Genomic DNA, 21775 nt, shown 5'->3' on the forward strand with positions numbered 1-21775 from the left:
TATCCAGTGTAGTTTGTCAGTATGTAGTTAACTACATCCCTGGATAAAGCATCTCACCAGGTGCCCAGGGGATAAAAGATGAGTAGGGACCTAGGGCTACCATAGCGGAACAGAGTGTGGTCTGTGAACTATTAAAAAGTCAGTATGTGATCATTCTTGGAAGGGGGACAGAAGCAAAGTGCAATGAAAGATCCAGTAATGGAGAAATTATACCTAGTTGTGGAAGAGGACAATTTAACAAGCTGTACTCCTGTATTGATTTGAAATCTGAAAATCCTGGTGACAGATATAAAGAGAAGGCCCAGCCTGCCCTCGTGGCGAGCATGGTTAGGGAAGCCATACAATTTGCCTTCCAAAAGAGGAAGTTTGCCAGAACGTGGGTAAACCGGAACTTCATGGTTACCCTGATTATAATCTAGTAGGAACATAAATATAAGGAGAGACTTCATGAAGGCAACCTTCAGAAGATCCTTGAAAAATCAGTGAAGACACCTACAAGAGCAGGTTATAGGTCTTGAAGGAAAAGGAAGCACACTCTTTACTAAAAAACAAATTTTCTTCAATACTTAGGTTAATTAACCTCTGCATTTACAGAAAAATTGGTCTACTCCTGTTGTTTGTCATAGTTTTGTGTAAGGATCAGCTCAGGACAGTTTTACCTTGACCATTGTGTATATACTGACAGTATATAGTATATGTAGTGGATCTTCAGAATAGGAAGCTTGGATTCTCCTTTCAACTTGATTTTGGGCAAGTTAAACAACCTGTATAGACCTCACTTTTCTATAAGACAGGGATAAAATGAGAAAAAAATAAATAGCTACTTCACATGGATTTTTTCTTTTTTGGAGGAATAAATATGTTAAATTTCTTAGCATGGTGCTTAATAGGAACTCCATAAAGATGAGCTGTTATTGTTAATTTTTTATTTTGTATAGTTAAAACTTTACGTAGGACATGAAGACATACTTCTACAAGTTGATTTAAAAGCTACCAAGCTTAATATGTTGTTTTGACAGCCATGCAAACATCAGGAAAAAAGGTGACAAAACACAGGTACAGAACTGTGAGCTCACTGGACTTTGAGAGTGAGGAGACTCAGGGGCAAGCCTGGTCAGCTGGGGGTGCTCTGACTCCCACTGAGGGCTGCTGAAGGGGAGAGAAACCAGAGGTCTCTCCTAGGTAGTGAGATCCAAAGTTTCAGTCATTTCTCAGAGAATTCCCAGTGGTGCTAAGAAAGCAATTTACACCTGTATCTGGGGTGGAGACTTAGCGGGGGGCTTTGGAAGAAGCCCCTGGCAGCCTGTAATTATGAAAATAAAAGTCTAATAGTATGAAAGACAGTGATTAGATTAGCAACACTTAAATTTATTGAATAGTGAAAAGAGGGCTGAGCTTGTAGACTCTCAACAAGCCTGTTGCTTAGGAGTCATGAAGGGAAGTCAACTGTGTGTGTGCAGCTTTTATATTAGTAAATTAAAACTCTCCTGTTAGTACCTCAGGAAAGAAGTGTTTTTATTATGAAACAAAGCACAGATTGATTATGCACTGCATAGATGCCACATTATACAGGGTTAAGAGAACAGACTCTGGTGCGTGGCACAGTTGAATTTGAGTCCTACTTCTGCTGTTTCCTAGATGTGTGACTCTCTTAACTTGGGCTGCTATAATAAAATATTATGGACTGGGTGGCTTAAGTGACAGACATTTATTTCTCACAATTCTGGAGGCTGGGCATCCTAAGATCAGGGTACCTGCATGGTCGCCTTCTGGTGAGGCCTCTCTTCCTGGTTTGCAGACAGCCACCTTCTTGCTGTGTCCTCACACGGCAGAGAGTGAGTGCTCCTGTCTTCTCTTCTTGTGATGAGAACATGAATCCCATCATGAGGGCACCAGCTGCATGACCTAACCTAATTCTGATTACCTTCTCATGGCCCCACTTCCAAATACCATCCTATTGGGGATTAAGGCTTCAACATATGGATTTGGGGGGGTGCAGACATTCCATCCATAGCAGTGACCTTGAGCAAACATTTAAGCTCTTCATACCTAGTCCTCTCCTGCAAAACAAATAATATGAGTACCTCCTCAAATTGGGTCTTTTAATAAAGAGCTTGCACAGGGCCTGCCATAGAGCTAGGGCTTAGTAAACACCAGCTCTCCCCATGGAACTCTGCTGTGTAATGCCTGTCTAAGGGGAGCTTGAACCCCAGGAAGAGTGTCTCCCTTCATTTGTAATGAACTGTTTCCTTGAGTGTGGGAAGAGATCCTTTTAGATGAAAAAATATATATGAACATGAATGTGTGTTTTAATAGCCAAAGGTTAATTGCAATGTGATTTGGAAATATATATATATATGTGTGTGTGTATATATATATATATATATATATATATATATATATAGTCCCCAGAACACCCATTATTTTACAAATTTTGTTGATTAGTATTGAGGCTTGAGTAAAAAATGTTGTGTGGAAAAAAAAATTGAGTAAATAATTGATACACGTGGTACTGAGAAATGGCACAAACTGTACAGGAGGGAAGGTGAATGATTGAAGTTTGGCAAACATGCAACGGACTGTGGAGGAATAAATTTTCTTCTTTAGGGCTTGTGTTTTGCCCACCCTAGTAAGAGGGACCAGGGCTGTTTTCACAGAAAGAAGATATTGTTTCTCATGTTAGATAAAACTTCAACCAGCTGAGTCACATGTAATTTCAGTTTCGCTCCCTTGATTATCGTCTGAGTGTAACTGCTAAACTAGCAGTTTAGCAGTTACACTCAGAGGATAAAAATGAACTAGCAGGTTCATTTTTTTCATGCCCTATTTTGTTTTTTGAGCACTTACTGCCTACTGGATTCTGCTCTGGGTGCTGCGAAGATAGTAATAGGCAAGATAGACAAGGCCTCTGTCCTGATGGAGTGTAAATTTCTGTGTGTGTGTGACTGTGTGTGCATGTGTTTGTGTAGAGATAACAAGAAAACTGATAGAAAAGAAAGTAATTTCACATACCAAGTGCAATGAAAAACCTTAACTAGGCCAATGTGATTGGGAATGGGAAAATGGATGCTCTACTCTAGGTAGGAGAATCTTTGAAGTGGTGACTTTGAGTTAATATCTGAAGGAAGAGAAGGGACCCCCCGTTTAAAAAAAAAAAAAAAATCTATGGGAAGGGTATTCCAGGCTGAGCGAGCATCAAATATCAAGAGTTTGGGATGACAGGGATTGGCCATGTTTTAGTAATAAGAATGGTACAAAGAGAAGTTGCAGAAGTAAGTACGTGGCCAGATCATGAAGGAGCCTTGTAGGCAGTGTGCAGAAGTTTGCATTTTATTCTAAGTACGCATCGAAGCCCGGGGAGAATTTTAAGCTGAGAAGTGATGTGATCTAACCTGATACTCTCATAGATGACTGTGGCTGTTGGAAGGAGAGTGGACTGTAGGGGAGCCAGGTGGGAACGTGTATGCCTGTTAGGCAACCCAGGCCGGTGATAATGGGAGGCAGTGTTCTGGTTTTCCTTTTATACTGAACCGCTGTTCTCCTGGTGCACTTGTTTTTCTCCCACCCAGAATCTTGGACTATCTACTCTGAAGAGTTCTGTTTGCCCTAAACAAAGCAAAAAAGGTTCAGAAAACAGAACAATCTGTTGATTATAGCATGTACTGAGTTAATGGATGAGAAAGGAAGCTAGACGGAGAGGTTACTCAAGGATACTTTTACAAGATACTTTGTTTTCCATTTAGCATTTGGGACCAGTTGAATTCACAGTTTCATGATTCTCAGGAGCTGTGCGGGTACAGTAAGAATAATAAGGACATTGGCTAAATTCTTTAGGCATTATGGAGCCGTAATATACCACATGTCTTACTGTTAATTCATGTTGCTAGCCCTCTCTTTTACTAGCAGCCAGGAGCCATAATGACACATGCTGTGAATACATATTAAAACAGTCCACGCAAGTTGCTCTAGTGGTTTTGGTAAATTGGGTGTTATTTGGGATCCAAAAAGGATGGCATCTCTTGTGGTTTTTCTTTTCTCGTACTGCTGTGAAGAAAGTGCCAGCTCTACATGCTTAATCCGTGCTTCCTCTCTCTGTGCTCTGGCCTGGAAAATAAATTTTTGGTGCCGCAGTCCCTGGATTTGAGCAAGTACTATTGCCTTGTCCTCCTTTTGGCCAAACTATCAACATAGCATTTGCTACTGAAGTTGTACTTAAATGTGGTGGGAAATGTTTTTTTTTATTATTAAAAAAAAAATCTAATGGATCAAAAAATTGTATTTTTTCTTTTCCCCCTGAAAGTTAAAAGAAAATTGCATACCGTAATAAACAATTATGTATTGTTTGTATTTGTCTTAAAATTTATTTTATACGTCATTTTAAATGAAAGTGGAAGTATACTATGAATGCTATATTGTCAGTTAATTTTTTTACTGATATCTCTTGGACATTATTCATAAAATTTGAGGGTGGCATATACAAATGCTTACAAGGGGAGAGCCAGGCAGTGTAAATTAGTGAAGAGTAGTGGGTAGGAAACATGTTCAGGCCAAAGCATATTTTTGCCCAGTTGTGTCAAACCTTCTAGTTTTTTGAAAGAAGCTTGACATTTGCATATTATGTGAAATCCCCCAATTTTTAACTTATGTTTTAAAATTATGCAGGCCAATTAGGGCGAGAAGTATCCACATTGTCTCTGACACAGATTTACCTTGTTTTTAATCTAATCACCTATTGCTAGACATTTAGGTCTAAAATTCATGTTTATACCACCTATCCTGACTTGTAATTCTTTGCCACTTTCTTGTTGAAGTAAGCTTTTGTAGCCAAGGGACCTGATGTCCATGAGTCACACCAAAGGATCTTCCCTAGGTGCAGGTACGGGGAAACGAAAGTATGAGTAGTTAAATTCAGTAACAGTAAGTTCACTGAAATATTTAGAACTTAGATAAGGCAGATTGAGGTTTGGTAGGATCTGGAGATTATGCAATTTTTAGAGCCCTCCTTAGCATAAAGCATACAAAATTAACACCATACAATTAGATACAGGGTCTTGGAGGGGACCTTAAAGCAAGGGACCCTGAAATCTCTGTTTCATTAGCCTCTGGGTGAGGACAAGCTCAGCTCAATATTCTGTATTAACCTAAATGGGAAAAGAATTTGAAAAAGAATGGATATTTGTATGGGTATAAATGAATCACATTGCTGTATACCTGTAACTAACACGTCACTGTTAATCAACTATATACTCCAATATAAAATAAAAATGAAAAAAAAAAGAAAAGAAATGGAATGATTGGGGAAAAAATAACCTCCAAGGAGAAAGCATAGTTGGTTTTTGGAGATTCACTAAGGGACATGGGGCTATCACTTACACTGACATTTCAACAGAGAAAATGAAAATATTCTGTCACATGATCTGGAAGCCCTCTATCTGGTTATATATTTTAAGAAGTATTTCCCCTAAAATTCTGACTACTTTCAAGGTTCCTTACTCTATACAGAGTTTACTGTTTTAATCAGGGAGATGTCAGGACAAATAACTCAGTTCATTTCAGGACTACAAACTGCCTTCTGTTTAACATAAATACATTAACCTTGGATAGAATTTTCTCTCAATTACTGGGGACTCCAAACTCTGGTTATTTACGGTGTCTGCTACACAAACTGATGAAATAGATATTGAATGAAAAATAGGACCATTAAGGAAGAAAAGATTTCAACGTATTAGCTTTCTTATAGTCAGTAGGCTGAGAAACATTAGTATTTGATGATTAAATGTCTGCCAAAAGGATCATGAATGGGCAGAAACCCATCATTGCCAGAAAAATCTTCAGCAGCCTTGAAAACCTAAAAAGAGAAAACCAGATGTAAAGGGAAAATTAAATAGTTTGTGCGTGGGCGGGGCGGGGGGGTGGAGCACAGGTAAGTGGGTAGATAGACCGTAGGTAAAGAAACTAAGCTCCAAGTCATTTCATTCGGCGTTGGTTAAAATTATAGTAAAATCAGAGATTGCTAGCTACAGTGGTGCTTCAGGAGAGTCTTTGAAGAAGTTTTTGGAATGAGTATTTGGAGAAAATAAAGCAATAAGCCTTGATGGTGTTAGCCCTTACATTCGTTTTTAAGCAGGGCAAGAAAGGAGATTAGTTTACTGTACACATTCTCATTAGCATAACGTTAAGATTCAAATCCCATTTCTTGTTCTCACTTAACTGTGGGACCTGGGGCAAGGTCCAAGTACTAGGGCTGATAATAATAGTATCTAAAGTTGTAGGGAAGATTTAATAAGTGAAAATTGTGAAGCTCTTAGAACAGTGCTGTATGTGAGAATGTTGTTATTGTGGTAATGATTATTGCCATCACTACTGAACACATACTTTGTATCTTGTCATAGAAAAATTGTTTCTTCTGTTAAGAACTTTTCTGTTCTTAAATAGATCACAATCAATCAAAAGGTTTGTCTTAATTGTGATTTTCAAGCATTTTGCCTCAAAAGTTTGAGGTTATATGTTTGTTATTAAAGGTGACATTTGTTAAAATGCTTTTAAAGGAGAAAATTGTTCCCTTAAAGCTGTAAACTCTGCTTATCATGGGAAGTAGAATTTTCTTCTGAACTTTGTTGTAATGAACACATTACTCATGACCCAGCCTAACCAATCCTGTTATAATTTACTTAACAGTATATAAGATGATAACAGTTTTTCCAAGTTAGCAATATTACATGAAAACATTCTTTCTCACATAAAGTGTATTTAAGTAAAATTTAAAATAACTTTCTAAAAGATTTAATATTACTTATAATACACTATCTCATTCTTTCGTAAACCATAAAATAATTTCCTATGCAGTGGTTCTTAAGCATTTTGGTCTCAGGACCATTTATACTTTTAAAAATTATTAAAGACCCAAAGGGCCTTTGTTTCTATGGTTGTATCTATTGATATGTACTGTAATAGAAATTAAAACCAAGAAATGTTTAAGCTATTAATTCATTTAAAATAACAGTAATAAATCCATTATACATTAATATAACTTTAAAAAACCTCTATTTTTGAAAAAAATATGAGAATGGCATTGTTTTATAGTTTTGCAAATCTCTTTAATGTTTGATTTAATATGTTAATTAACTACAGTTGTAAAATCTGCCCCAAAGAAAGATTATATGATCTCATGAGAGGTATAAAAGGATACCTAACATATTTCAGTGGACTAAAGAGTAATTTTCTTAGGAAGTGACACATAAATCAAGATCTGAACAAGAGCAGGAGGGAGCCAGGCAAAGAGAACAGAGCATAGGAAGACCTTAAACATGGGAGGATTTTGATGTATTTGGATGATGGAAGACCGGCCACTGTTGGATACGTTGAATGAGAGGGCTAGAGGCTCAAGGTGAGGCTGGAGAGAAAAGCGGGGGCCAGGGTCATGCAAGGGTTTTTGGGGTCCCTGTGGACTAATGTGGGTTTAACCCTATGAGGAAGAGGAGCCATCAATGGGATTTAGGCATGACCCAATCTGCACTTAAAAAAAAATATCACTCTAGCTGTTTATAGAGAATAGGTTTTAGTGTTGGGAAGAATGGCTATAGGAAAACAGTTACAAAAACTATTGTAGCAGAATATGCAAGAGACGATACATATTTAGGAAGTTGTATAGGGTGGAACTGGTGATTGATTGGATAGGGGCAGTGAACTGAAGGAAGGTGATTTATTTTTCTTCAACTCATCCATTTTCATCTAACACACATGTTTTTGTTCTTAAATCTAGTTGGGGAAGAAAACAAAACAAAACATCAAATTAGACCATGAAGCAGAAATCCTGTGTTTGAGTTAAGAGTTTGGATTTGTTATCACCACCTGGGTAGCAACTTAGGAAGCATGTCATCATTTATCCTCTCAGAATTATGGCATTTTATATTCTGTACCATATTACAGGTGTCACAAAACTGTGGTTTAAAGGAAATTGTTCTAAATTCTACAGCTTCGATACAGCAATTGCTTGAACTAGTATTTGTTTAGCAGGCGAGGCTTTTGCACTTCTCCCTCTTTAGGCTGATTTTATATTCTCAGAGCTGGGTATTTGGATAAAATGGAATCTGTCCATCACAACAGTAGCCATCCTGAGCGTCCAGATGTTGGGGAGCTCCTGCCAGGAAGGGAAGACAGCTGTTTGGAATGGGAAAGGAGTAGAGGATACTGCAGAATATGTCAAGAGTTTTATCAGGGGAGTGAGATGACAGGTGGTAGCAGAAAAGGGTGAGCAGACACTGGAACATGTCTGGAAAAATCAATTTTGCTTTTGGCTTAGGTAATAACCTAAGACATTCAAAAATGTTTTGTGCTGTGGAACCCTGCATGTGTCTGGATTATCTATCCAACCAGCCTTGTTGAAGTACAAGGCTTAGGATTAATAGGTTGCAAACATGCTCTGATCAGTGTATTTCAGCCTAGTTCTAGATAGACAGGCAGTACATTGAGTAGTTTTATAAACGGTTTGTGAAAGTTTTTACTTATGACTGTACTACATTTGGGACATTGCAATGCTGTATCTTACACCCAGTGAGAAAATAGAACCTGACCTAACACTATTAAAAAGAACTTCAGACAGTGGAAAAATGCAATAGGTCTTCGGGGTTTTAGCTTTTCATTGAACTGGCATTTTAGTTTTAACTCTTAGGTGTATTAGTATTTGATATTAATCTCTGAATAATAAGGTTAACGAACAAACAGATTTGACTCTTACAAAGAATTGCATGTAGCTGTCCTGGAGAGGTTCTTTAAGACTATGTGCTCAGGTTACCTCCAAACCTTCTTAAAATTGTCCACAGTTTATATATAAATTCTCTAGTTTTTTAAATGAATTAAAAGCCAATATAGCAGGTGATTTCTTGGGCAATGGGCCAATATTTCTTCCCTTCCTGGTCAAAGCTTTCAGCTGGCATTCTGAAATACAGTCTTGGCTCTGATGTCTCTTCAGTTACTGTGGACCACACATGTATTCATTTTATTATGATTCACGTACCAATGTATGTATTTATTTATCATGGTAATTAAACCTTTGAAAAGTCATTTAGTTTTAGAAAATAGATTCAAAAGTACTCCAAAAATTTTTCTTTTCAGTCGTAAAGTCTTTAAATGTTCTCTTAAAGATTATTGGAATTTTGCATTACCGAGTCCAAGCATTGTGCATATGATGTGTATGCAAATGGAAGAGAAGTATGGTGGAATGATCTTTAAGTATTATTTACTCCTGCTTCTAAATGTTGTAAACCAAGGTGATTGCTAGAACTATTCACTTTAATTAAATAGCCTTTTGTAAGCATTTAGTAGATAGATTCATCAATACTTCATTAGATGGGTAGGTAGATACTTCTTGCTTCTTATGTCCATATTTGACACTGACGTTGTCTTTAGAAGTTTTGAGGGTTCAGGCAGAATTCTAAAATTCTGATAAGAATTTTATATAATTCACATATATGTAGTTTAAGGAGTCAAGAATAGAATACTATAAAAAAAAAATCTTTGGAAAATCAAGTTAGGAAAGGCAGCCTGGTGAAATAAAGAGTGCTAGAGTGAGATTTGGATGTTCCCAAATTCAGTCCAGGTCTGTGATTTAGGAGCTGTTTCCTTTTTGGTAAAATGAAGTGATTAGACTAAAACTGCAGTTTTTTGGTTGGTTGTATAGTCTCTCTCTCTCTCTCTCTCTCTCTCTCTCTCTCTCTCTCTCTCTTTGTGATTTGGCAGTAAAATCCTTTTTCAAACAAAAGTTAATGTGAACCTCTCAAATAAGACAGAGATAGGGATATAATCTTTGACGTTCTGTCTGTAGTAAGGATAGGGCCTGGAAGCTTCTCTGCTTAGTCTCTTCCTCATTTCCCTACCCGTGAGCACCCTCAGAACTTCTCACTCCAGGAGATAATGCCGCACAACCCCTATGTTCCACACACCACAGTTATAAGATCCTTGGATTATGTGAACAATCCAATTTTTCATCTCTAAAAATCTTTGTATTTTAAGTGCTTTCAATCCATAACTTAACGATAGGGAATGTGGATAGACCTGCTTTCTAATGATGGTGTTTTCAAATTGATGTCCTTGTCTCCCTGATGCTCCTGGTACTCTGAGCAGTTTTCATCTGCTAGTTAGGTGATCGCAGTCAATTAACGGAATCTTGAAGGGATAGGTTTGCAGTCAGTAGGAATTATTCCTTGAGGATGCCTACAGTGAAAATTCTGGGATATGTCTGCTTCCTCGCAAGGCATGTATTAGAGAAGTGTTGTAGGAAAATGTAGAAAAGGCAAAAAAAGTTTGAGATAACCGTGTCCCCAGAAGGCTAATAATCTTATTGAAAGGATAGTGAGAGACGTCTTTTGTTGGGATCTATTGGAAAACTGCGCCTTCCCCATCCTATGGGCTTCCGATGGAATTGGCAAGCACAGTGTCCTGTTTGCATGGGGTGGGCACTTGACTTGGGCCTGGACAATTTTGCTATCACGGGCATATATCCTTAATGATTGATCTGAGGAGCTGTTGCATTTTCTAAGCAGGACCAATCAGAACCTTCCATGAGATTTGATAAATGAAGAAAGAAGGCTTGTAGAAATCTGTGGATTTGGGGTTTCAGAGTCCACTTGCAGAAGAGGAGTATGAGGTCAGAAGCCCAAGATAACCAGAGACAAAAAGAATTTGGAGATAGAAAGGAGAGATGGGGGAGAGCGAATAAGAAAGGGTATTTCCCTTGATCCAGATTTGCCTGACGTTGTGTTTATCTTTAGAATGCCTAGTTATATAAGCCAATGAAGTCTCTTTCCAGCTGAAGAGAGTTTGATTCTCATTCTTGCCATCTGCAACCAAGGAGTCTTGAATAATAAAAACAAGAAACCTCTGAAGAACATTAAGCTGGTACATCGTAAAGTGCTACGTACTTTCAGAGAGAGGAAGATTCTTCTCTTTTGTTTTGCTTTCAGGTTGGTGGAAGCATTGCCCGACAGCCACGCTTTCCTTGTCTCTCGGAAAACCATTAGCGCTCAGGATTGCTCTACCACTTTCTTTTTCCTTAAGTCTATTCTAACTTTGCACATCTTCCATTTCAGTCTGGCTTTTCTCGTATGATCCTTTTTAGCTCCCTACCCAGTATTATTTCCTTTCCTATATGTTGCAGACCATGTTTATTTTTCCAAACAAACAAATAATTACAATTACTTTGCACATAGATTTTTTTTCTCCTCTTCTTACTAGTTCTTTAGATTTTTCTTTTACTTTTTAAAAGGTTTTCTCCTCTTCTTACTAGTTCTTTAGATTTTTCTTTTACTTTTTAAAAGACATTTTGGCTTCAGAAATATTTCTGCTTATACATCTATTATGGTAAAGAGAGAGTTTTTTTGGAGAAAATGTCCTAAACTGTCCTAGAAATAGATATCAGTCTTGTCTCAAGAGGTGTCTTCTATCTGAAGCTCTGTTATCCTTCAGGTCTCGAGAGTCTGTTTTCTAATAATTAGAGGTCTGCTATAATATACACAGGCTAAACCTTTTATATCTAAAACGAGGTCCAAACATTGTTTTCACATTAGTTTCCCATTGGCCCATCCTACCAATGGATATTACATGGCTTCTGGGCTTTGTGTCCTGATGTTGGGAGTGCTTCACGTTCCCCTTTTTTGAAGATAAGAGTGTGGCTGGAGATAGCGCTTGTTTTAAATTCAACTCATACCTTAAATTGGTTTCCACTAGTAGCTCTGAAATCCACATTGATGAATTCAAGCTAGAAAGACAGCATACATTTGAGGAGAAGAGTTTTCTGCCTGTTGACCGAAAGGAGCCAGCAGCTTAGGACAAATTGGTGGGAAGAAGGTGAGGTCTGATGAGGTCTGATGCCGGGCAAGGGCAGACTCTGACCCCCAACCTGGGAGAATTGAGCCAGAGAGCTATTTCCTCAAGTCAAAAATGTAATGAATGCATGAGAGTGTGTGATCTAAATAAGTGTGTGCATGTGTCTATATACATAACAAATATACTTGTATGTTTGTGCACACATGTTGGCCTTATCACGTGAAAAATAACAGCTCAAGGATGAATGTCATGACAATAACGTGAGAGACAAAAGTCTGTGGAGGAAGCTAAGACAACTTGTAGACTAGTCTTTAGGAACATGGGTTTCTCGAATCAGAACGCCTTTTCAACTACACCAAAAACAAACAAAACAAAACAAAAACCCCTCAGTTCTTAATGACAACGTTATAATTACTTTGACTTATCCACAGTATATGCACAAGTCTCAGAATAACAATGCCAGTTTTACCAATGAATAATGTAATTACTATGAACAGTTTAAGACATTTTCTCCAAATTACCTTGTTATTAAATAGTCACTTGGAATAGTCCCTCTGTGAATGCTTACGACACCAACTAGATAAGAAATCAGGTTTATTTGTCTTATTTCACTTCTGATTTAGAGAGATTGCTTTTTTATATATTTAGTTTTATTTTGTAATTATGTAGAAAATTTACTACATGATTCCAAAAATTGGATCTCTAAAACAAGGTATAGTCAAAGAAGTCTAATTTCTTTCTCTTCCCTATATCCTGTCTTTTCCTCCCACAGATTTTTATTAGTTTCTTATTCTACTTTTAAGACATAAGCAAATACATATAGATAGGGTTGTACATATGTGTGTGTATGTGTACATATACACGTATGTATGTATACACATACATACATACACAGACATGTGGGCCACATCGTTTCTTTGGTAAGTTTAGGATACACCATATGATTTTCTCTGACGTTTTTTCCTTAGCAAAATACCCTGGAGAGCCCTCCATTGCACTTTCTAGAGATATTTCTTTTTTACAATTTCATAGTACTCCATTGTGTGGTTTTATCACACTTTATTCAACCCATCCCCTATTTATAGATATTTTTATTGTTTCCTGTCTTTGTTGTTATAAATAATGCTGCAGTGAATAGCTTTGTGCATATATCTTCTGTTTTTCTTTGCCAGTATGTCTTTTGGATAGATTCCCAGAAGTGGAATTTCTGTCAGAGGATAAATGCCTATGGAATTTTGCTCAGTATTGACAAATTTCCTTCCATAGGGTTTGTAAGTGCCACATTGCATTCACACCAGAACTATATGAGAGTTTCTATTTCCACAAGTTGGGCCAACATACTATGTTGTCAAACTGAAAGATTTGCATATCTGATAGGTAAGAAATGTCATCTCAGTATACTTTTAATTTGCATTTGTCTTCTTAAAAGCAAAGTAGCAATTTTTTTTCATATGTTTAAGATCCATTTGCATATATTTACCTGTGACTGATCATTTCATATTTCTAACTCATTTTTCACTCTGATTGTTGACCTCTTTTTCTAATTTTTGAAGTCTTGTATATATTGGGAACTTCTGACTCTGGTGTAAGTTACAAATATCTTTTTCCAGTCTTCTTTTGAACCTTTTCCATACAGTGTTTAATATAATCACAAATTTCTGTCTTTTCCCTTATTGCCTCTGCATTTTAAATCATAGTTAGGATTCCTATAGTTTAACTAATTCATGTTTAGGAATCCTAGGATTCTTCATTCGTAGGTTATTGAAAAATTTACCAAAGTTTTATTCTAGTGCTTAGTTTCACCTTTAATAGTTAAATATTTGATCCAGTTGGAATCTCTCCTGGTTTATAGTCTAACGAATGGATCTGGTTTTATCTTTCTTCATGTGACTAATTCAACAGTCCATCTTCCCTTCAATAATCTGAGGATGCAGTATTTATTATGTACTAAATATTCAGTTGGATTTATCATCAATAGTAGGAAACATATCCTACTACTGGCTTAGTGGAAGCCTGAGGCTCTGTCCGGGGGTGGTGGTGGGGTAGTGGATTGCCTGGACTAAATCTGAGGTACTTATGTAAGAGAGTCGGAGTGAGGAAAAGATGGGGATGGATGTCGAGTAACCAGCAATGCATTAGTTTTCCTTTCTGGACCATAAGCTTCTCAAGGTCACAGGGTTCTAACGTGTCCTTGTGTCCCTTGCCATTAGTACAGTGCCTAGACACATTACAGGTGTGTAAATGCTTACAAAAGAGTAGTCAGCTGGCATAGTACTACATACTGTGATTTTATAATAAATCAATTTTTTCTTTTTTACAAACTATAGTGTGGCTAAAATAAGATATTTTAAAATATATTAGTCACTAGGTTCATAAGGCCTGAATAAGTTGGATAAATGTTTTAGGATTTGTTTTGGAGCCCTCTTTTGAATTTTGAATGTTCTCTATAGAGTACTTTTATTCTGAGAATTCAGTAAATTTTATAAACATTCTTTGTCTCTGAGTTGAAGTAGATGAAAAGCAGTAGATTGCAAATTTTCTTAAAGGCAGAATCATTGTGGTTTTTGTCACCGTGCTCTGTACCTAAAATAATGCAGATGTTCTCTTAATACTTATCAAACGAATGAATGAATGCTATCTCCATTTTACAGCCAGTCATGGAAACTTAGAGCTCAGTGGCTCTCTCATGTCATTCAGCTAAAAGAAAGGTCTAAAACTTTTGCCCACACAGAAATCCATTGCCTTCCTTAGCGATTATATTCTTTTATATTCTCAGAACCATACTTGATAGTCCACAAACATGAAATCAAAGCTTGGTTGAAAAACCAAGCTTTTGTGGAAAATAATAACCAATGCTTTGAAAAGATAGACAACTATTTCTTAACAGAGATTGAAAATACATACATTGTATGTCAAAGAATGAGTATATTCTTGCCATGTGATAACCCAGAAAACTAGATAAACTTCATTTTAAATATACTCGCCAATACTGGTCTCTGTCTTAATGTCCCTTCCCATAACATAGGTATTTAGGATTTTTAGCTTCTCAACCATCCTAGTAAGCTTTGACTTTTATAAGATGCTTAAATGTCAACATCTAATTTCTGAAGATGAGTTTACAGTTTGGGGTAGGTGATTTTAGAGTACACTTTGCTCACCTCAGGCCTGGCACAGGATAAAGAAAATTTGTCAAGTTCTGAAAACCTGTATCTCTTAATAAGCTTCTCCAGGAAAAATGTGATTAAAATGTTTCCTAAGGTTAAGGTTTTGCCTGTGGCACTTTGAATTTCCTCAGCTTAACACACCATCAGTATGACATGTCACGCTTGGCTTGGTCAGCAATTCGTGTACACAGATTAAACGTAAATGCATTTAAAATGACAGATTCAAATGTATCCCAATACTAGAGGAACTGCTGGTAAAACGGCACAGGCCAAGCACTTCTAGTAAAAACATTATTGTCGAGTACTTACTGGATCTAGTTGGTTCCCTCATTTGGACATCTACCCTCTTGCATCACCCAGTTTGCTAGGTCCTAGGCTTCCCTAGGTGTGAATTTGCTCCAGTAAGGTATCACGTTCCAAATTGTGCACAGTAAATTGCAAGTTTATCTGCAAAGGGAATGCAGCCTTTATTCTAGGAAAACATTACCCATTCCATAGCCTTGCCAACCAATATCTTGAGTTTTCATGTTTTATGTGCCTAACGTTTTCCAGAAAAATCCAAAAGACTTTTTTAAGGGGCAGTGAGTGGAACTTGCATACAGATATATTCCATAGCTTTTTGACATTTTCTAAAGTGTTTGTATTGATTTTTCCCCTTTCCTTCTGTTTGTTTTTTTTCCCCCTAGATACTTATTGGTATATATACACACTCACACTGCCTACTTACTTAACATATTTGAGATAGCACTTTGCTGGTTAAGGAAGTAAATTTGGCTTTCCTAGGTGTGTTTTGAGATTTTTTTTTTTTTTAATGCTTTTGCCAGATCCCTAAAGATCACTTGCATCCCACTTCTGATGTGGCTCTGTGTGTGTGTGTGTGTGTATGTGTGTGTGTGTGTGTGTGTGTGTGTGTGTGTGTGTGTGTTGGCTCACAAAGATATTCTTTTGAGGTGGGTCTAATGGGGGGAATCTTTTCTTTTTATTGAGGTAAGAGTTTCAATGAAACTATGACAATATATGTGACACTAAACTGGAACAGTGATTGCAACAGAAGTGAACTGTTAAAGGTACAGCTGACTCCAAATTAAATTAACAAAAGTATATGGTGTGGGGATTTTAAAGGGCAGCTTCTTTTTATCATCTCTGTCGGTCTCTCTCTCTCTCTGTCTCACACACACACTCTCTCTCTCACACACACACACACACACACACACACACACACACACACACACACACACACACACATTTAATGAAGCACCCTATTGAAACTTAGACTGTCCCACTTAGAAATGCCTACCGAGTCTGCATTTTCCTTAAACAGGATAATTTAATGGCAGAACTGCCTACCTGTCTGCATTCTTTTAAAGAATTATGCTAATCATACAAGTGGCCCTGCACTGCATGATTGATAAGTTTGTTTTGGTTCAGCCCTTGCCTCCTTTATGCCTTAGAGAACATAGCTATAATGGATTAGGTTTAATTCCTACAGTTTTGTGCTGTTTTGCTGGCATGTTAAGTCAAAACAAAAGGGAAAAAGATTGTGCTTTTGGCAATAAGTCTTGGCTTGCTGAGAAAGTCAACCCCTAACCAGATATGCCAGGTGGCCATGTGCAAACTCTAGTACCTCTGGATTCTGAAGAGCCACTTTTCCTCTGGAACTTATACACACAGGACAACTTACCTCAGAGATCTTAGAGCATGGTTTTTATATCACAGGAACTGGGTCTTGGAAGCAAGAAAGGAGAAATCCTGTGCCCTTTTGATTTTCACAACAAAAAGAAAAAAAAAAACCCAAGAGAGAAATTCTTAGTGGATCATCTAGTTGAACTCATTTTCTGTATTATTTTTAAGACATAAGACAAGTTTTTAAAACATAGTTTCACCAAAAACACATAAATATGATCATGCAATTTTTAAATTTTATTTTTATTTTATTTTTAAAATTTATTTTTGACTGCATTGGGTCTTTGTCGCTACATGTGGACTTTCTCTGGTTGTGGTGAGTGGGGGCTTCTCTTGTTGTGAAGCACGGGCTCTAGGCGTGGGGCTTCAGTAGTTGCAGCACTCAGGCTCAGAAGTTGCAGCTCGTGGGCTATAGGGCATGGGCTTTAGGGCACGAGGGCTTCAGTAGTTGTGGCTCACAGGCTCTAGAGCGCAGGCTCAGTAGTTGTGGCGCATGGGCTTAGTTGCTTCATGGCATGTGGGATCTTCCTGGACCAGGGATCGAACATGTGTCCCCTGCATTGGCAGGCGGATTCTTAACCACTGTACCATCAGGAAAGTCCACGGTCATGCAATTTTGTATACACATGCACACATGTAAGTATATATACACATATTTATAAATGTGTGTATGTGTATTTTTGTACCTTCAGTCCCTTCCCACCCCATTTTCACTCAGCACTGTGCCCTCACCATTCTGAAAACCCTCACCATCCACGCCACCATCCATGTGACTTCTTCCCTGTGCAGATCTCCCTTAGTGAACAAGCTCCTTTAGAACTTTCCATGTACTGCGCTCAAATGTTAATTCATTGGTGGCTGAATCCTTGGGCTGGTCACTTCTGGCCATGCACAGTCTCAGTTCTTTTACCCCATTGTGTCGTATAAAAGTTGTTCTTGTATATCTGTGCTGAGATATGAAAACAGTTGTAAAGTCCTGACCTATGATGATGCTTCCATATTTTTCAGTGTTCTAATGTATCTATATAATAACACATATGTGTCTATATGTGTATTTACACATTCATATCTGGAAATATTTTTTGTTACTGTTTTACAACACTGGAATTTTATTGACTCTTTTCTCTTTCAATAATTATTTGTGGAAATTCCTTCAAGGCCACTGAATAACCCTAATTCATTATTTTGCATGACAGTAATGTAATTTTATAACTATTAGTTTTAAGAAAGCGCTTTCAGGGGCTTCTCTGGTGGCACAGTGGTTGAGAGTCCGCCTGCCGATGCAGGGGACACGAGTTCGTGCCCCGGTTTGGGAAGATCCCACATGCCTCGGAGCGGCTGGGCCCATGAGCCATGGCCGCTGAGCCTGCGCGTCCGGAGCCTGTGCTCCGCAACGGGAGAGGCCACAGCAGTGAGAGGCCGGCGTACTGCAAAAAAAAAAAAAAATCCTAACAGCCTGTTAACAGCCTACAAAATTTTCCAAGGTGGTTTCCCTTCTCTTTGTCACTAGACTATTCTAAGGGAATGTTGGAGCTCCTGGGACAGGCAGCCATCTTTTGTAACAGTGAGCTGTTTGGTAGGAGTAGGTTTGATGGCTATAATTCCTATGCTAGGCTAACATGACACAGTTCAAAGTTTTCTAAAGCATTCTTTTTTTTTCTCCCCAAGGATCCAAAGTAAGTTTACCTGGGGTCTAGTTCAGGTTTTTGCTGAAAGTGTGGGTAATATCTAGATCCAATATACAATGGACTAAGTCAGGTGTTCATTAGCAATGACTGTCTAAAAAGATGTTATGATGGAATATTTGAAACATATGCAAAAGTAGAGTGACTAGTATAATAAATTCTCATGTCATGGCTTCAGCACTGCAGTAGGTGGTCAAATGTTGGTTTTGAAATAGTTATATATAAGTGATTTTGTTTCCTTATAGGTGGCTGTCCTATTCTTTCATTGGGGGAGAGGTTCTGGGTGGCTGTTAAATGGTTCATTTCATCTGATTGACTGCCTGATGCAGCATCTCTTTTCCTCTGAGCGGCTCTGCCAAGTACTTTAACGTGTTATTAGGGTTAGTGGTGGCCCTCAGAAATAGAAATCCTCAATGTAGAATTTCGAATAATGGTAAAAAATCTGCTGTGGGTGACCATGTTTCTGTTTAAGACACCAGAGGGAGCTATGTTTTCCATGGCGAGGCTGGCCACCTCCGGGCTGGTGAAAGCAGCAGTGCAACATATGAAGTACATACAGGGTATCTGAAGTAACAGTGGCTAAATCGCTAAACCAAGAGTGAAATCTGTGTTACAGGGAACAGTAAAGACCGAAACTTAGAAACTGGAGTCTCTTCAAATTTGGCTGAGTACCGACAATCCATGTTGTTTTATTTTAAGTTAGGTAAGTGGCAGCCTTCCCAGCTGGACTTTAATAAGCTCTGTTGAAGACAGGTACCATTTTCTTCTTGCTGCCTTTCTCTCCCTCATGCCGGGCAACAAATGTAGACGTTTGTTGAATGGATGAGTGACTAGATGGAGGTGTGGGTGAACAAAGGAGTGAAGAAAGGCATCTTAGGAAATAAAACTTAATTACTAACCTCAACATTTTAGGTGTCAGAGTGTGATGTCAGAGTGTTTCAAATGCTGGCCATTTTTAAGCAGATACCATTAAGAGCAATGTAGCATTAAAATAGGCCATTCTGTTATTGTCTCATGTCACAGTTTTGGAACCTAATTAAAAGTTCAGTGACAGTCTTTTTTTAAAAAGTGGCAACAGAAGATTTCTGGTAAAGTCTTGTCCTTTTCACATTTTAATGATTCCGTTCCCGTGTTCTGGGCCCATTGTATGCTAAATTCCATTGTGTAAAAATAATTTTGGTAGTGTGTAGCATAATTCCAGAAACAGATCTCGGGAGAAGGGTGAGCCTGAAAAGTAGACATGTTAGGGAGTATTGTGTTTTGTTCAATATTATCCACAACAGGAAATCAAACATGGTAGAACGAAATTCATAGAATTCTTGTAGCTCTTTAGGCCACTGTCAGACATCAAGCCCTGAAATATTGGAAAAGAAAAAGAAGTTAGGTATCATTCCTCAGTTTGCAGATGGGGAGGGCCTAGAAGGAGAGTTGATTAATCCAGTCCTGTGGGTAACAGAACCCTCATTAGCACCTCAGGGGCATCCTTAATCCAGTATCTCTGCCTCCATGACCTTGATCCAGTACTGTCCTCTGGATGGAGGAGCTATGTTCCTTAGTCTTTTCATAGTGCCCGAGTCTTACCTTGTCTATGTTAAATATGGTCAGTTTCTTCTCTCATCCATTATTCCATGAGGTGTTTTCTCTTTTATGGACTATCTTCATCACCCTCTGCTGGATATCATATAGTATTTTAAGGGCTTAAAATGCTTAGATAAGGAACAACAGGATGTGAAATAAAATCTTTAGTGTAATAAAAGAACACTGGTGTTCTTCACACAAATTAAGGCAGTGGAATTACTGTACATTGGTATATTGTTTCACAGTTTTAGTCACCTGCGTCTGGCATCCCCAATATAAAGTAGAAGAAAAATTATCTCTATTCTCTCGCTAATGCGGGATAAAGCCTAAGTTACCTGTTCAGAGTTCTCATGGATTTCTTCTCAATTCCTGAGCGTTTTAAAATTTCTACTTAAACAAGACTTTCTACTATTCTTGAAATTTGCACAGAACAATTTAGAAATTCACATACCCAGGCTGAAAACATAACATATACAAAAACATAAGAAGAAACAGAAACATTACAAAGCATCCCAAAGGCCAGTTTTAGGAGAAACTACAGAATTCTGTGCTTTTTCTGTCTTATTCTCCTGACGTTCATTCTCTCCGTGTCACCCCTTTCCTTGCCCACCCCCACTCAGAGTTAGGAACACCTGACATTTGGGGCAATCTCCCCAGAGGGCCCACAATTAGATGGCAATAAAATGAGATGGTGATCTTCTAACTCCGACGATCTCCGTATTTCCCTAGTTCAGAAGGTCTCCAACTGCTGGTTATAACTCATTCATGGAATGTGATTTCAATTTAGTTTGTCTCACCAAACTTAAAAAAGAAACAAGAAAATAAAACTACAGAGTAGGTGATGTCTGAGAGTATCACTTATAGTAAGAGTAGGTATTGGGTTATAACAATTTTATCACATCAGCTCTCTCTGTGTGTCCTAGATTATGATGTATAATGTCCAGCTAATGATACCGCACTAGTTCATCATCCTCTCAGTGATGTGGGGAGTCAGAGGAATGAACATCAACTCTTAATCTAAAGTAACTCTCGGTATCTGGCTTTACTTGGCTTACTACCAAATCCACTGTAATGATCTGCTTCTCTTTGGGCTAAGGATAATGAAGCATCCAGCCTTTCCCACTGCGAACAATAGCATGATGCTTTTGACAACTTTTTTTTTAGAAAATAATACCTCGACCTGGATATACTGAAAAGAAGCAAATATTTTTGACTTTCCCATGCCCCATTACCTGCGAGGGAAGTATTTTGATGATCTTGTGCTCCACATGGTTTAAATTTATAGTTTAAATTTTGTTCTCTGCAGTAATACTCCTGTAGATTATTAATAAGCTTTCATTCTTTGTGAGACAATTTGTTACCTTTACACCAGTGCACATGCATTTTTTAGTGATTCTCTTGAATTATTCCATCTAAATTGGAAGAATTTGCCAACCAGATAGAAAGAGAGATTTGGAAATTGAGACTTGGTTAGTTAGAAAATGGTGCCAGAGCTGGACCTCCTCCACTGGGTATTTCTCATAACCATAAGTTGACAATGGTGTTATTTTGCTGGTGGTTCTTGGACAGACAAAAGAGAAGAAGGTCCTCAGTCCTAATGAACGTGAGGAGCCTGTTAGATATGCAGGTATTCTCTCTGGGATACTGGTAAAAGAAAATTAAATCAACTCACGACAGCTATCTTGCATATCTCACCTGGGAAGGTATGTATGCAGTAGGACAGGCACTGCTTAACATTAATCAGCCTCCTGAAGTCATTACATTCATGAGGAAATGTAATTCACATGTGATTACTTTTTAATTTACTCTAATAACATTCCAAGTGAACGGGCCAAGCTTAAA

The 21775-nt window shown here is 37.9% G+C and overlaps 1 protein-coding gene across 17 annotated transcripts in view; it reads left to right on the forward strand.

Annotated features, from left to right (window-relative positions):
• Positions 1 to 21775, forward strand: part of FHIT (fragile histidine triad diadenosine triphosphatase) — a 1470752-nt gene that overhangs the window by 990957 nt on the left and 458020 nt on the right. The window lies entirely within an intron of this gene.

Source organism: Kogia breviceps, chromosome 10 (assembly GCF_026419965.1).
Source record: "Kogia breviceps isolate mKogBre1 chromosome 10, mKogBre1 haplotype 1, whole genome shotgun sequence".
Taxonomy (NCBI): Eukaryota; Metazoa; Chordata; class Mammalia; order Artiodactyla; family Physeteridae; genus Kogia; species Kogia breviceps.